The sequence below is a fragment of the Girardinichthys multiradiatus genome, chromosome 22 (genome assembly GCF_021462225.1).
Source record: "Girardinichthys multiradiatus isolate DD_20200921_A chromosome 22, DD_fGirMul_XY1, whole genome shotgun sequence".
Taxonomy (NCBI): Eukaryota; Metazoa; Chordata; class Actinopteri; order Cyprinodontiformes; family Goodeidae; genus Girardinichthys; species Girardinichthys multiradiatus.
The window spans coordinates 27,934,595-27,949,065 of NC_061814.1; the positions used below are offsets into that span (position 1 = coordinate 27,934,595).

Consider the following 14,471-nt stretch of genomic DNA (forward strand, 5'->3'; position numbering starts at 1 on the left):
GACAACAGAGCCAAAATGCCACACGTCAGCTCGTACTATTTTTGCCTATAAAAATTTATGTACATACTTACATGCAAATTGCTTGTCTGAATTAGTTTTTAATTACCATTTTTTTTTCAAAAGTATTAAAATACTTTGAAGTCTCATTAGATTAGATTAAAAAAAAATCAACTATGTCCAACTTGTCATCTTTTATTTAAAAATTAAAAACTTTTTGAGGTCTAAAGAATCATATATGTGTAAGGGTTATGATTATTTATTAATTAATATTTATCAAGAATTATAATTTAAAATAATTATAAAAGAAAATAAATAAATTTCTTAACCAAAAATCATTACTTACGAATAGAAATCAGAGATGTCCTTTGGTGTTGTGATTATGGGCTCAAACCTCTTTAATAATTACAAATTATTAACCAAAACCACAAACTGTCACTGTTTATTCAACCACTTCACCAAAGGTGGAGGATCTTCGACCTTGTTTTGACAGATAAATCACTCTTGCACAAAATAAACACAAACGCTTCTCTTAATTATATATATGAAGATTTATTGAAGCCAAATAATCCTGATATACCATTATTCTGTTCCAAAAACCTTCACCTAACTAACAAGCACTATTCCACACAAAGGAAATAAAAATGACTACCTAACCTAATAATAAAAGAAACATACATATGCATTTAGTGTTTATGAAGATCAAACAGGCAGTTTTATGGACAAAATGTGCAATTTGGGTTAAATGGAAAGAGAAGTCCTCCTGGGGTGCTGATGTCTCGATTGCAGCGGTCAGCTGGTAAAACGGTAGGGCCACGCCCCTTTAGCCACAACCAGCTGATTGCCCCAAATCTCTAACAAAGGGTCATAAAATTCTGAGGCGGGAACTCAGTGGAAAAACTCCAGTAATAAAACTAGAACAAAAGAGTGGTCGGGCGAGGCCCAGACCAAAGTTGCTTTGAATGAAAAACTTCTAAAAGTCCAACTTCTAAGTCCTGGCTAATTTGGGATCAGCCGGACAAAACATTAATCACGCACGATTAAGCAGCGCTTGCGCAGCAAATCAAAACACAGCTCAGTATAAAACACTTCAATCAGTATTGCATGCAAGAAGTTAATACCTTAGATTAACTGCTGATGATTCTAAATCACCTTAACTATGCCTCATCCTGCCCAGACCTCTAAATGCACCCATCTGGTTTAAAATAAAAAGAACAAAATTACTTTGACGTTGATTTCTTCTCTCCACCGGTTGAGGATGGGTCAGGTCTGACGAAAAAGGAGGGGGGGGGGGGGGGGGGGGGACCGCGCGTCCGTGATCAATCCTTGGAAATAAAACCTCTGTGGGTTTTCACCTGGGCCGGTTGTTGGCATGGTCTTCGATTAGTATATGAATCTTCTGACCTTCTTCTATCAGACAGATTTCCATCTTTCAAGCTCTTCCAGGAATGGCCTTGTGAAGCAAACGTTCACCTGTTCGCTTTTATCTCTCCAGATATGCACCTCCGTTGCGCTGTCCTGTGAGACATGTGGGAAATGGCCACGAAACTTTCCCCTTCGGCCGGTTTTAACTCTCGGTGACGTCAGAGCTGCGCATGTCAAAATGTGCGACCAAAATGGATGACCCCAACATATGATAATGGCAAAAATTATTTGGACACATAGCCAGGATCTATCTAAGCACAGACAGTCACCAGGAATAGTGCAGATGCATTCTTATGCCAGAGCTGAAGTGGGGTAAATCTGTAGTTAAGTAGCTGTCTGCTTAACAGCTTTCTGGCATATCTGCTTATTGGAATCCCAGAGCAACATGTCGGATGTGATTATAGCCACGTTTTAGTAATGGCAACTCAAGTCTCCTTAACTTAAGCATGCCTAGGGCCCTAGGAAAAGGAAGGAAAATGGTTATGTTAAAAATTTCCACTCCATAATATTAACAAACCACTGAACCAGCACAGTATCAGGCAACCCAACTTTACTGCAAATAAACTTACCAACAATAGTCCAACAACAGTGAAACACAATTTTGGGAAGTCACAGGTTACTCCTTTTACAGGGATTTGTCAGCTCTTCTGCTGCCTACTGTTTCCTATTTTGAGCCCCAGGTTCTGCCAGGTACACTTATAATATGGTACAATAATTACTCCCAAAAGGAGACAGCATCAGCACTGTATCTGTTACTCTGTTGTCTCAGATTTTTAGACTCTGCCATCTACCAAAGTGAATGTTTCGTAAGCACACAGAAAAGAGGTTGACTAGAAGAAGAAAGGGGTTGAAGGCGAGCATGAAACCTCTGTACAGGCAGGCTTGAGTGCCATTTAAAACTGCATTTTTGCACACAAACAGAAAATGGGAGAGAGGAAATGATAGGGAGAAAAGTATAAGATCTGAGTGGAAGCTTGTCCTGAATTTTTTTGTTTGGTTGATTAACTAAAGGGATAAATTGCTAAACCAGAAATAAAATACTGATGGTGTCTCCACCCATATATCTATTGCCCAAAATGTAGTTGAGTATATTTGCTTTTCATAACAGACTGCAACATTTTGCTGCAGTTGTTTGTGATAGACCAACAGAAGGTGGTGCATATTAGTAAATTGGAAGGAAAATGGTATAAGGTTTTTCAATTATTTTACAAAGAAAATGTAAAGTATGATGTACATTCCAACATCTCCCCCAAGACAAATCTTAGAACCATTTCTTGCTGTAATTACAGCTGCCTTTTTTTTCTAGTATGTCTTTTGTGCCTTTAAACATTTAGGCCCAGATGTTTTTCCACACAGCAGAGTAGCTGACTACTCAGGCTGTAAGGTGTTCATTGTGTTTATCAGAGAGAAAACCTGGAGGAAGAAACTGTCTTTGTGGCAGCTGGTTTTTGCAAACAGCTGAAGGTAAAAGTCTAAACAGTTCGTATCCAGGATGTGTGGGGTCCACCGAGGTGTTAGCTGCCCTTTTATAGTCACCCTAGACCTGTACAAGTCTTGGATGGAGGGAAGGAGAGCCTCAATGATCCTCACTGCAGACCTGATTGTTTGTTGCAGTCTGGACCTGTCCCGTTTTGTGGATGAGCCAAGCCACACAGTGATGGATGTGCACAGGACATACTGAATAATGGCAGTGTAGAAGATGACAAGCAGCTCCTGTGGAAGGTTGTGCTTCTTTCATTGCCACAGGAAGTACAATTTCTGCTGGGCTTTTTTCCTAACAGTGTCTATGTCTGAGGAGTCAGTTCCTGTCCTGAGAATGGGTAATTCTTAGGACCTGGAGGTGATTCACAGTAGACACAGTTTATTATGATAGCGAGGGGAGGCAGTTTGGGGTTGTTCTCCAGCAGTCCACCATCATCTATTACATGCATTCCCTCGCCACTGATTTTAATCAATTAAATTCCTCAGTGGAGATAGTTTTCCGCTGGCCCTATGCAAATAGATTCCTCTTTCATGTTCAGTGATTGTTACGGCCTTGACCCAAGTGCAGACAGGACAGCGGTAGCCACATGTTGGTCACTGAATGAAAGACTTAGAACTGGCATGAGAGAGCTGAATAATAAGTGACTGGAAACATTAACTCAACTGGGGCAAAGAGAACCAGCATAAAGGAAGCTTACAGTGAAGAACAGAGAATCTGGCTTGGAGGCAACAAAGTAGTGAAGCTTTTATGTACTGAGATAATAGAAAAGTGGCATGGGAAGCAGGTGTAATCAGTCTTTGCAATGTGGAGCAGCTGGAAAAGAAGCAGATCTGGGAAACTGAGGGAAAATAGATGGACTGAATTTATACAGGGCTTATACAATCACACTCAAAAATACAAACGCTGACAAATGGTGAAAAAATACCATGTGTTCAGCTTAATCGATCTTACTATTAACTCTGACCAGCTTCTCTGTTCAAGAAAAACACTTCCACTGCATGATGCTTCCACCACCATGTCTTACTCTGAGGATGACATGTACAGGGTGCCATACACTTTTCTGATTTTGTTTGACAAAATGATAAAAAAAAAACACACATATAATTTTCCTTCTGCTTCACAGTTATGCACTGTTTTGGGTTGTCTATTAAATAAAATTGCTGTACAATGCATTCAGGTTTGTCGTTAGACATCATTCAGCCTTGATTTAGATGGAACAGTTGCATTTACAGGAAATCTGGAAACTCCCCAGCAGTATTTGTTTCATTGTTCTTGTTGTTTCTTTTCCAAGCTCTCGCCTATACCGTCAGATGCTCAGAAGGCGATTCAAATTTAGTCCTTCACAAGCTTTTGACTTTTGGCGGGTTTTCCCAATTTCTTGTTACAAAGCCTGGAGACTGCAAAAAATTGTAGCTCCTCTTCTTACTGTCATGCAATTTTTTATGAGTCCATAAAAAAGGGAAAGTGGTATTCTGTTCTGCAGAGGAAGACAGACAGGTTAGAGGAGTTAGAAGGAAAAAAAGTTGAGTTGCAATTCAACTTCCACAATAGACACACCTATTGTCATGGAATTTGTCAAAAGACTTTCTACAATGAGAAAAAATGGCTCAAGGTTTTTTTTTTTTTTCCCCCCATCAGATAATCAAGAACTCTGCTGTGGACTATTCAAGGCCTTCATGCTTTCTTACACAGAGTAAAGCTTATAACAAAAATGTGTGGCCAAAAATGTGAGCATGTTCCACAGACTGAGCACACTTTGAAAACAATCAAAGCAACACAAAAATATTATGTACAACCAATTCATTTGAATGCAGTTAATTTAAATACCTTAAATGCACTAAACAAAAAAACAAAAAACTAAACAAAAAAAATCTATTTAGTTTCTGATATATAGATACATATATGTTAAGAAAAGTGATTCAAACATCTGGAAGATTTAGGTTTCAAGTAACCTTTTACATTAACCAGCATGGACAATCTGACTACATTTACATCTTGGAGTGGGCCAATTAGAGTCCCTACCTAAATCCAATAGAGAATCTATGGAGCTAAACATTAAAGTGATAGCAGGGAAGCCTTTTAACCTCAAAGATATGGAGCTTATCACCAAAGACAAATTGTCAAAATACCAGTTAAAGCATGCAAAAAGCTGGCCATCAATTTATAAGAAAGGTTTGATTGCTGTAATTCCAAAAAAGTTTATTTTCATTGTTTGTTCAGAAGGTTGTTTAATGTTTTATATGAAATATTAGAAATAATGTTTTAGGTGACATCCCATCACGGCCCATGATGGCAATCCCGTGTGGCAATAGAGATGCTTCATACACCTGAATTCAATAATTTGGAGGAGTGATTAAATCAAACCAATGCGATCAAATCAGACAGACCCATTCTAATTAGATCCTGATTTTAATGCAAAACTTAAATCAGTTTATGACCCTTACTGGTAAACATTTGTCTGGATAGGGAACCCCAGTAGATACATAAATAACTTTAGCAATCTCTCCTAAGCAAGAATGTAGAACCAGTGGAGGGAAATGAATCCATTATAACAGTAGCAGTCAACTAGAAATGTCAGTTTGAAGAGACAGAAAAAAAGCTCAGAATAATTTTTAAGCTCTGTTGGTGGAGAGAATCTAAAATGCACAAAATATGATCTCTCCTAATTTCCATCAGAACGTTTGTTTAGCTGAGGGTTTTTCACTTACTGTCACGTTGAGGTTTTGGGGTGGACCGAAGTGCAGACAAGAGCTTGGAAGCAGCATCTTAAGTGAATCCTTATTTTATTTAAAGGATCAGAAACGTAACGTAATCACTGGAGGTACAACACAGAACCAGAATCCAAAAAAAACGTACAAGGCTGCGACACTGCAGGAACATGTCATGAACGAGGACAGCAACTGAGAGCGACAAGAAACCAGCAAAGAGCAATGAAACAAAACCAACTTATATACAGAGGGAGAACAAAGGCAGGTAATCAAAGGAACTAAGAACAGGTGAGACAAGGAGTCAGGAAGGCAGAGGGAACAGGTGAAAACAATACATAGATTAAAACATGACGAGGGACTAATAAACAATACCAAAATGAAGCTATAAACAAATAATGAAATGAAGCATGAGAGTAAAGAATAATCATGAACCGAGAAACTAGAAGGAACATAAGAAACACCAAACCTAAGAACGAACAAGGAACCCATAAAGCAAACCAGATTACAGAGTAATGAAACCTAACACCACACAGACTGAACTGACAGGAAGGGAAGCAGAGAACACGAGGACTAGGATGTAAACAAACAAAAAGTAAACACAACCTAACCAGAGGGGCTGGAGAAATATGATAAACAATAAACAAAACAAAACACAAAGTCCAAAATGTCACATCCTGACACTTACTTCTTTGGGTTTTCCTAATATTAAATAGGTACAATAATGTGGACTCCAAGTACAAAATCATTGGGTTAGTTTTTCTGCATCACTCTGAATTGGGATATTTTTGGCCATATTGCGCAGTTAAAGGACAAACATCATAGAAGCTTTAGTTAACATGTCCTTATTTCATGTACTCTGTTTTAAAGAAAACAGACTCTGTTTTCTGACTTGAAAAACAGAAAATTAAAACTCATCCAATACAAACTGCTAAAATGATTTAAGGAAAACGTTTTATTCAGACTAATATCAAGTCAGCTAAACTTGATGTGGTCAGTTGAGTGGAGTGGGGTAGTTAATCAGTGTCAGCTGTTTTGGGGTTAATGAAATTAACAACAGGTCCACTAAAAGGGCAAAATTGACAAGATCCCAAAAACAGGCATTGTTTTGCTGGTGGAGGCCACAGACATTTTTTCTGTCCTCATTTTTCGACTGTATTTCAGTAGTTTTGCATTTGACCAGGGTCAGTGTCTCTGCCAGTAGCATGAGGCGATACCTGGACCCAACAGAAGTTGCACAGGCTGTCCAACTCCACCAAGATGGTACATCAGCACGTGCCCGGTATGTCCAGAGGTTTGCTGTGTCACACAGCACAGTCTCAAGAGCAAGGAGTAGATTCCAGGAGGAAACCAGTTACTCTAAGAGAGTTGGATAAGGCAATCTGAGGTCCATCAAGAGGACTGGTATCTGCTACTTTATGCAAGGAGGAGCAGAATGAGTACTGCCAGAACCCTACAAAGTGACCTTCAGTGGACTTCTGGCATGAATGTCTTGACCAAACCTTTGTAAACAGACTTTATGAGGGTGACCTGAGTGCCTGATGTCCTCTAGTAGGCCCTGTGCTCCCTGTCCAGCACCGTGGAGCTGGAATGGCTTTTGTCAGAGAACAATGGAATTAGCAGTTTCGGCAGTTGCGCCCTGTCCTTTTTACATACGAGAGCAAGTTTACTGTGAGCTCATGTGACAGACGTAAAAGGGTCTAGAGAAGCTGCAGTGAATGTTATGGTGCCTGCAACATTGTTCAGCACGATCAGTTTGGTGATGGGTATGTGTTGGTCTGGGGAGGAATATCCATGGACTGACACACAGACCTGTACAGGATAAACCACCCTGACTGCCATTAGGTATTGGGATGAAATCCTAAGACCCATTGTTAGACCCGTTGCTGGTGCAGTGGATCCTGGGTTCCTCCTGATGTGTGATAATCCCCAGCCTCATGTGGCAAGAGGATGCAGGCAGTTCCTGGAGGATGAAGGAATTGATGCCATTGACTTCCTTCACACTCCCCTGACCTAAATCCAATAAAACATCTCTGGGACATCATATTTAGGTTCATCCACGCCAACAGGTTGCACCTCAGACTGTCCGGGAATTCAGTGATGGTCAAGAACACCAGCCATCATCTTATAAGGGCCATATGGTACACGTAATGTTGTCAAGCATGCATGCAATCACATGGGGGCCAATGACAATTCAGCAAATTGACTAGCCTGCCACATCAGTTTTTTACTTTAAATATCTTAATTAAACCCTCTGTGGATTGATAATATTAATTTTGATCAAATGATAGATAGATACACACAGCAAGACTGGTGAAAGATTGGTTTGATGAACATGAAAGTGAAATTGAACATCTCCCATGGCCCGCACAGTCACCAGATCTAAATATTATTGAGCCACTTTGGGGTGTTTTGGAGGAGGAGTGAGTCAGGAAACGTTTTCCTCCACCAGTATCACATAGTGACCTGGCCACTATCCTGCAAGAAGAATGGCTTAAAATCCCTCTGACCACTGTGCAGGACTTGTATTTTTCATTCCCAAGACAAATCGACGCTGTATTGGCCGCAAAAGGAGGCCCTACAACATACTAGTAAATTATTGTGGTCTAAAACCAGGTGTTTCAGTTTCATTGTCCAACCCCTGTATTTATGACAGATAGATAGATAGATAGATAGATAGATAGATAGATAGATAGATAGATAGATAGATAGATAGATAGATAGATAGATAGATAGATAGATAGAATGTGATCTACAATGTTTGAATGCGTGATTTTTATGATAGAGTGACATTTTCATTCACTTCCAGTTCAGTTGCCCATAAATCGAAACTTGACTACAAAAGCTGTGACAGCAATTAAGCATGAAGACCTAAAGGCTACATCTTTGTTAAATGCAACCAGATTAAGTTGCAAAATATGTAGATTTAGTGTGCAGCGGGAAGACAGTTCTGACAAGGTTGTGTTTTGGTCACATAGAAAATCCAACAAGGTGGTGTGAAGCAACAAACACTGAAATAATGTGAGTTAACTGCTGTCTAAATGTCACAAGGATGATTCATATTTAACTGAAAAACAACACTTGGAGAAACCCTTTGAGGCTAAAGTAATTGAAATATTTAGCAAATATTTCTCCAGAGTAAAAAAAAACACACTTACAACCTATTTGGACAGCACTTTTAATAATTCAGACTATACATGAGTGACAAAGCAGATTCAAGACAGAAAAAAGCATGCAGATTCAAACCAGCCAACATTGAAGTCAAGGATAAGAGGTGAATGAATTGTGGACAGCTGCACGTGTACCTTCACCGCAGAACTGGCATTAACACTGAAATGGAAAGAGGTGAGGTGGTTCCATCAGGCAGGGTAGAGCTGGTGAATGTGCAGAAGGTGAGAATAGCTCGTTAGTTGGAGGAGTTGAACAGTTAAAGAACCAGAACAGAGACCTGACCGAAAGAGCCCTTGACGGAAGCTGCATAACTGTGAGGCAATGAACAAATGAGATGAATGAGATGCAATCTCATTCAAGATATCACAGCGTAACAAAAATATAATATTATAATATTAAAATATATATAGACATATAACAAGCTGTGAAGTGTGCCAATTAAAACATGACCGTGCTTTAAGTTTATATATGACAACAGATCCGATGAACTTACCTGGCAGATGTTGGCCATGCGTCCAAACAGAGCGCACAGTTTATCAAACCATGCAGACTGATTGCAGAAACCGAGAGCATAGTTTAGTAAAGAGTGAGCACGAATTTCCACCAGCTTTGTTTTTTTTTTTACCCGCTGACACCTGCTAGGCTCCGCAGCGATCACTTAGCTGTCAGAGAAATTTTATTTAATTTGATTGTTTTACTGAAAAGAAAAAACACTGCTTCACTAACGTTTACTAATAACCAATGGGTAGCACCAGTATATATTAAAAAATCATATCAGTCTCACTAAATAAAATATATTACCATAACATTTTCAAATCTATCTGTTTGAAGGGTAAATGTTCTCTATCAGGAAACCTAAATTATTCATGTCAGGAACCTATAAAAATATATCCTCATAATCACAATAATAACACTTGAAATTTAAATTGGGGAATATTTTCTTCCTAGTCACTAAAAAAAATCAACAATAAGTAATCACACTATAATAGCTAACGATGAATAATGATTAATTAATTTACAAGACACAAACAAACAAGAAACCTCACTATGTTAGCGGATTTCTGAAAGGGTTGGAGCATTAATGTTAAAGGGTCTCTCGCTCTTTCTCTCTGGAAAGGTAAACCAACACTTTACACGGGTAATGTGGGTTTTCTAAAGACCTGACTAAAGTCTACAGGAAAATTTAAAAGAGCTCACAAATCAACAGAGGGGTCCCAAAATGATGAAGACCTAGAGGCTGAGTGCCAGAAACAGCCTCATTATAGGAAACCAAGGACCTCCATTTTTGTCACTGTTTACTTCCTCGGAAGCAGCTTTGGCTTCTGCTCCAGGTTTCTGTCACATCTCTTAGCCTAGTCTCTCTTGGCTGAAAAGGGGCTGCCTGGGGAGATTACTCTGAGGCTGGAAGGCTGTTAGATGATCCTCTCCTGTGAATTTAGAATAAAACTGTAGGCAGGTAGAAAATCTAGTTTACTGAAAGATTGAAGAATGTTAAGAGAAGGGAAAAGTCACATTTTATTCAGTAGTACTTTTCATTATATTTTAAGCTACACCCTGTAAGGCAAACCTGCTGTTCGGTCAAATTATTCAAATTTGTCCTTTCTGTTTGGCCAAAGCGAGCAAATTCTGCTCTCTGCCTCAATATTGTTTTTTGGTGAAATTATTCATATCATATTGTGGCTGTGAGGACAAATCCATTAGGACACTCAAAATAACGACTTCAATGATTGCAAGGTGTGGAATTTACTACTAAATCAACTAGCTTCAGCTTGTTACCTAAATCTGCTATATGTGTTTTCCAAAAGCATAACTATTTTGTTTGCAACAAAAAACACAAGAAAGAAGATTTAAAAACTATAATAGAAGATTGAAAAGAAGGAAATATACCTTTGTCAAGTCACCTCTGAGTTTTCAGTTTTGTTGCAAATCTGCTAAATTCAAGGCTCGATGCCTTCACTTCATAAATCTCTAAAGAATCTTAGAAGTAAAAACAACTGTACTTGTTTTTAAAATCTTTTTCTAAAATTATTTTTTGTGCTAATTCAATTGACTTTTTCCTATCACAGAATCAAACAAACAGGCAAATATGAGGAACTTACTACTTTTGCCTAATTCTGTATAAAAACAGAAGCCTTTGTCAGTAGAAAGAACACGCTATTTATAGATGTAACAAATAACCTCATAACAAGTGTTAAAATGCAGTCTGACATACCAATTTAACCGCCTGAAAGCAAACACACTCACATACAATTACATCTGCGGCATGTTTAAGCTTTCCTGCTTCTGAGCCTTTTCTGATATTTTTTTTGTGAATTGGGAGAACTCAATCAACATCACAGTGTATGAAATTTGAGTCATAAAACTGAAGGAAAAGCATACATGCAACACATAGGGAATGAAATGTTTGCCAGCTCTTCTTTGCCATAATAGCTAACGCTCAGGCAGATATAGTTTAGTTTCTTCACTGCCAAAGGGTTTTTTGTTTAATATTACACATACACTATATATAGTGAAACAAGATGAAGGCAGCATCACTGGGCTAAGATTTTTGTTTTTATGATGGAACTGGTGTTGATGTCAAGGTGGATGAAATGTAGAAAAGAATACCAACCAGTTTTGCCCCAAAATATTCAGGTTTCTGTTAGCAGAAGAGGGATTTAATTTACCAGCTTCACTGTGAGTCCAAGCATGTATTGAAATCAACAAAATAATGAATGCACAGTCAGAAGCTGCTCTGAGGCCTTTTTTTTGTAAGTGTTTGACATATTTGATCCAAACACAATTTGGTATTAATAAATAAATAAATAAGCATTTTTTGTGCTTGAGCAGCTCTGAGCCTGTGGTTTGGTCCCTTTGAATAGAAAATAGGCACTAGAAAGAGAAAGCAGTGAGTGGTAAGGAGAAACATTTTCCAATAACTCTAAAGCTATCTCCTCTGTTTGGTTCACAATGAACTCTTGCTATCGTTTCTCCTTTCACATGGGACACAATATAACCGATATTTTTGGTTCAGTCACCAGTCCTGTCACCTGTCAAACTGTTCCTGGTAAAGACAGAAGTTTAAGCTCCCTACGAATATACATATTGCTGCATGACTGAAATAAATTAGTTGACTACATAAAATTGAGGAAGAAGCTTTGTGTGTGTTTGCGTGAATGGGTGACTGAAAAATATATCTGTTTCTTAAAAATGTTGCATAAGAAGGAACATATCCTGACTGCTGCTTTTTAAATTCTGGTAGAAGAAGGACATTTTTTCTTCTGCATCAATGCTTTGTGCACAGCATGAATGAAGCACTGCACTGACTATAGGATGATGATGTTTATATTGATCTTCCAACTTGTTGGAGTCAATATGATTTTTTTTCAGAAAGCTCAGTGTCAATAATTTTTTCAAGAGAATTGTCAGGAGTATTTTAAATGTCAAAACTTTGCCTTGTGGAGATGCTGTGCAGAATAAGAGTTTCTATCTGTGTGAGGCTCTCAAATGCCAAAGCAGCTTAGAGCAGCATCATTTTTTGATAAGCCTAAAGGGCATAAAAAAAGCAAAACAAAGAATTAGTATATTTTACATGCAAATTACAACTTTTTTTCATATTTTTAACCTGTTAAAAACATGCCTTCAGGGTCATGTTATGTCTTGGTTTAAACAGTCATACTTAAATTAAATTTAGTAGTTTTTCTGGTTATGTATTAAAAACCCTTTCAGCCTAAAATTTATAATATTGCTTCCAGTACAGAGGGCGAAAAACTTACAATAAGCCAAAATCTGCTCCTAAAACTCTAATCTATATACATTTCTCCATCCTTATATTAAGAGGCATGAAACAACCCTTGAACGTTGACCTTTAGCCCTCAAACACCTTCTGCTCTTATGTTCATTTTATCTAACCAGCCAAATTTGATTATTTAGAAAAAATTAACTATTGGTTTAGGCAAAATAAAGCAACTTGTTGAAACGTGAATTAGTCTCTCAGAGTAATGCATGTTTGTCTGACATTCCAGAGTGTTGTATCTGTGTGAAATCTGCAGTTGCATTGGGATGTATTTTATGAAACAAAATACTGATCAGAAGAGTTAAGAATTTTGTTTCTGTTTAGCTAAAGTAACCCTAAAGCTATTAAGTTCCACATGGGCCATTCTCAAATGTCACAGAGGAAGAATATAGTAATTGGTTATGGATCCCAACTGAGAAACCTCTAGGGATAAAAAAAGTGGTATCAGGAGATGCCAGTCACCGCTTCCCATGTAAACAGCTTTATCTGTCAGTACATCCTTAACTGATCTATCTCTAAGGTTCTGGCCTGGTTTGATAGATGTCTAGATGGGTCTAGAAATTTTCAGCTATTTCTTTTCTTTTTTTATCCCACTTTTTCATTCTAAGCTAACCGTTTTAGATTGGAAATAAGTCATAAAACATCAGATTAGACCTTGTAAAGTAACCTTTCTACTGACATTTAAGAATTAAACAGATGCTTTAGAATTTTTTTTTTATCAGCTTTATTTTATAGAAAGTAAAATGACAAGTAATAAGAACGTTTTTTTGAAATGATATTAGACGGGATTATGTTTCTCGATTATCTTTAGTAAACTGTTGTATTTTACACATATTTTAACAATAAAACGAATCAAGAAATTTAATCTATTTTTAGTGAATGTGTTGTGCAAACAGGATGCTTATATAATTTAATATTTAATTAAATAACCATCCTGTCTGTTAAGTATTGTCCTGTGAATATGAGCCCAATATGGCGGTGGTATCAGAATAGATGAGTGATTCGAGCACTGGCATTATTGAACAACAAACTCTGCACACAAATGGAGTAAATTCACAACAACTTCTCTTCAAAACATAAAAATGTATTAACAAAACAATTGAACTAAAAGTTAAACCTATTTCATTTAAACTCTACTAGGCTAGAACAATTCAACTAAAACTACCAAGCAAAATGAAGGAATAAATAAAACTAGTTGAACTATGAACAAATAAAGGAACAAGGGAACCAATATATTGATGCAATGATATGACGGTTCAATGTGCATATTTTTAAAGAACCAAGGTTAATTTTAAATGAACTTGAAAATTAGGTTAAATTAGTTTTACAACTAATTAAGAACAATAATTGGCATGTTGTCAAACAACCAGTCACTATGGAAAATCAGTGGAGTAGATGAAATATTTTAACATTTTAAAGAACTGGCTGCGCCCAATGGCTGATCTATGTTTAAAACCAGTCGTTAAAAAAAGTTTGTATCAACGTAAAAACCAAGAAGATCTAGATTTTATCTCAGGCTCTATGGCCTGTCAGCACTGAAGTGGTTTAACTTTTAGCACCACAAACAAAAGAAAAACACCATGAAATGAACAATGTTCAGATTGTTTCAGCCTAAACTAGTTTTCTCTGCCCAAACACCATCTCTTATGTGGACGTTTTGAAGGAGGATGGGAGGTCCAAAGGGCCCAGTCCAACCATGTGGTGGGCAGAAACAAAGGAACGTTGCAGGTACTCTCGGTAGCAGCTGTGGGGGTGTAGCTCCCTCTACCCATCCTGGCACGTAGGAAGACATGCAATACTGCGATTCCTGTCTTCTTCTCTCCACCAGGGAGGAAGGAAGCCGCTTCTCTCGACGTGATTAGAGACAATGTCTCTTCGGGGACATCTGTGCCTCAGGTTCCTTTTCTGGAGAACC

General features: G+C 37.8%; 1 protein-coding gene and 1 long non-coding RNA gene across 5 annotated transcripts in view; one reads left to right on the top strand and one right to left on the bottom strand.

Annotated features, from left to right (window-relative positions):
* Positions 1-14,471, top strand: part of LOC124859153 (muscular LMNA-interacting protein) — a 56,659-nt gene that overhangs the window by 41,102 nt on the left and 1,086 nt on the right. The window lies entirely within an intron of this gene.
* On the bottom strand, positions 3,128-6,162 carry LOC124859154. Its single transcript, XR_007036019.1, has 2 exons — positions 5,614-6,162; positions 3,128-4,382 (listed from the first exon to the last, which is right to left on the bottom strand). It is a non-coding gene; the product is annotated as an uncharacterized LOC124859154 (long non-coding RNA).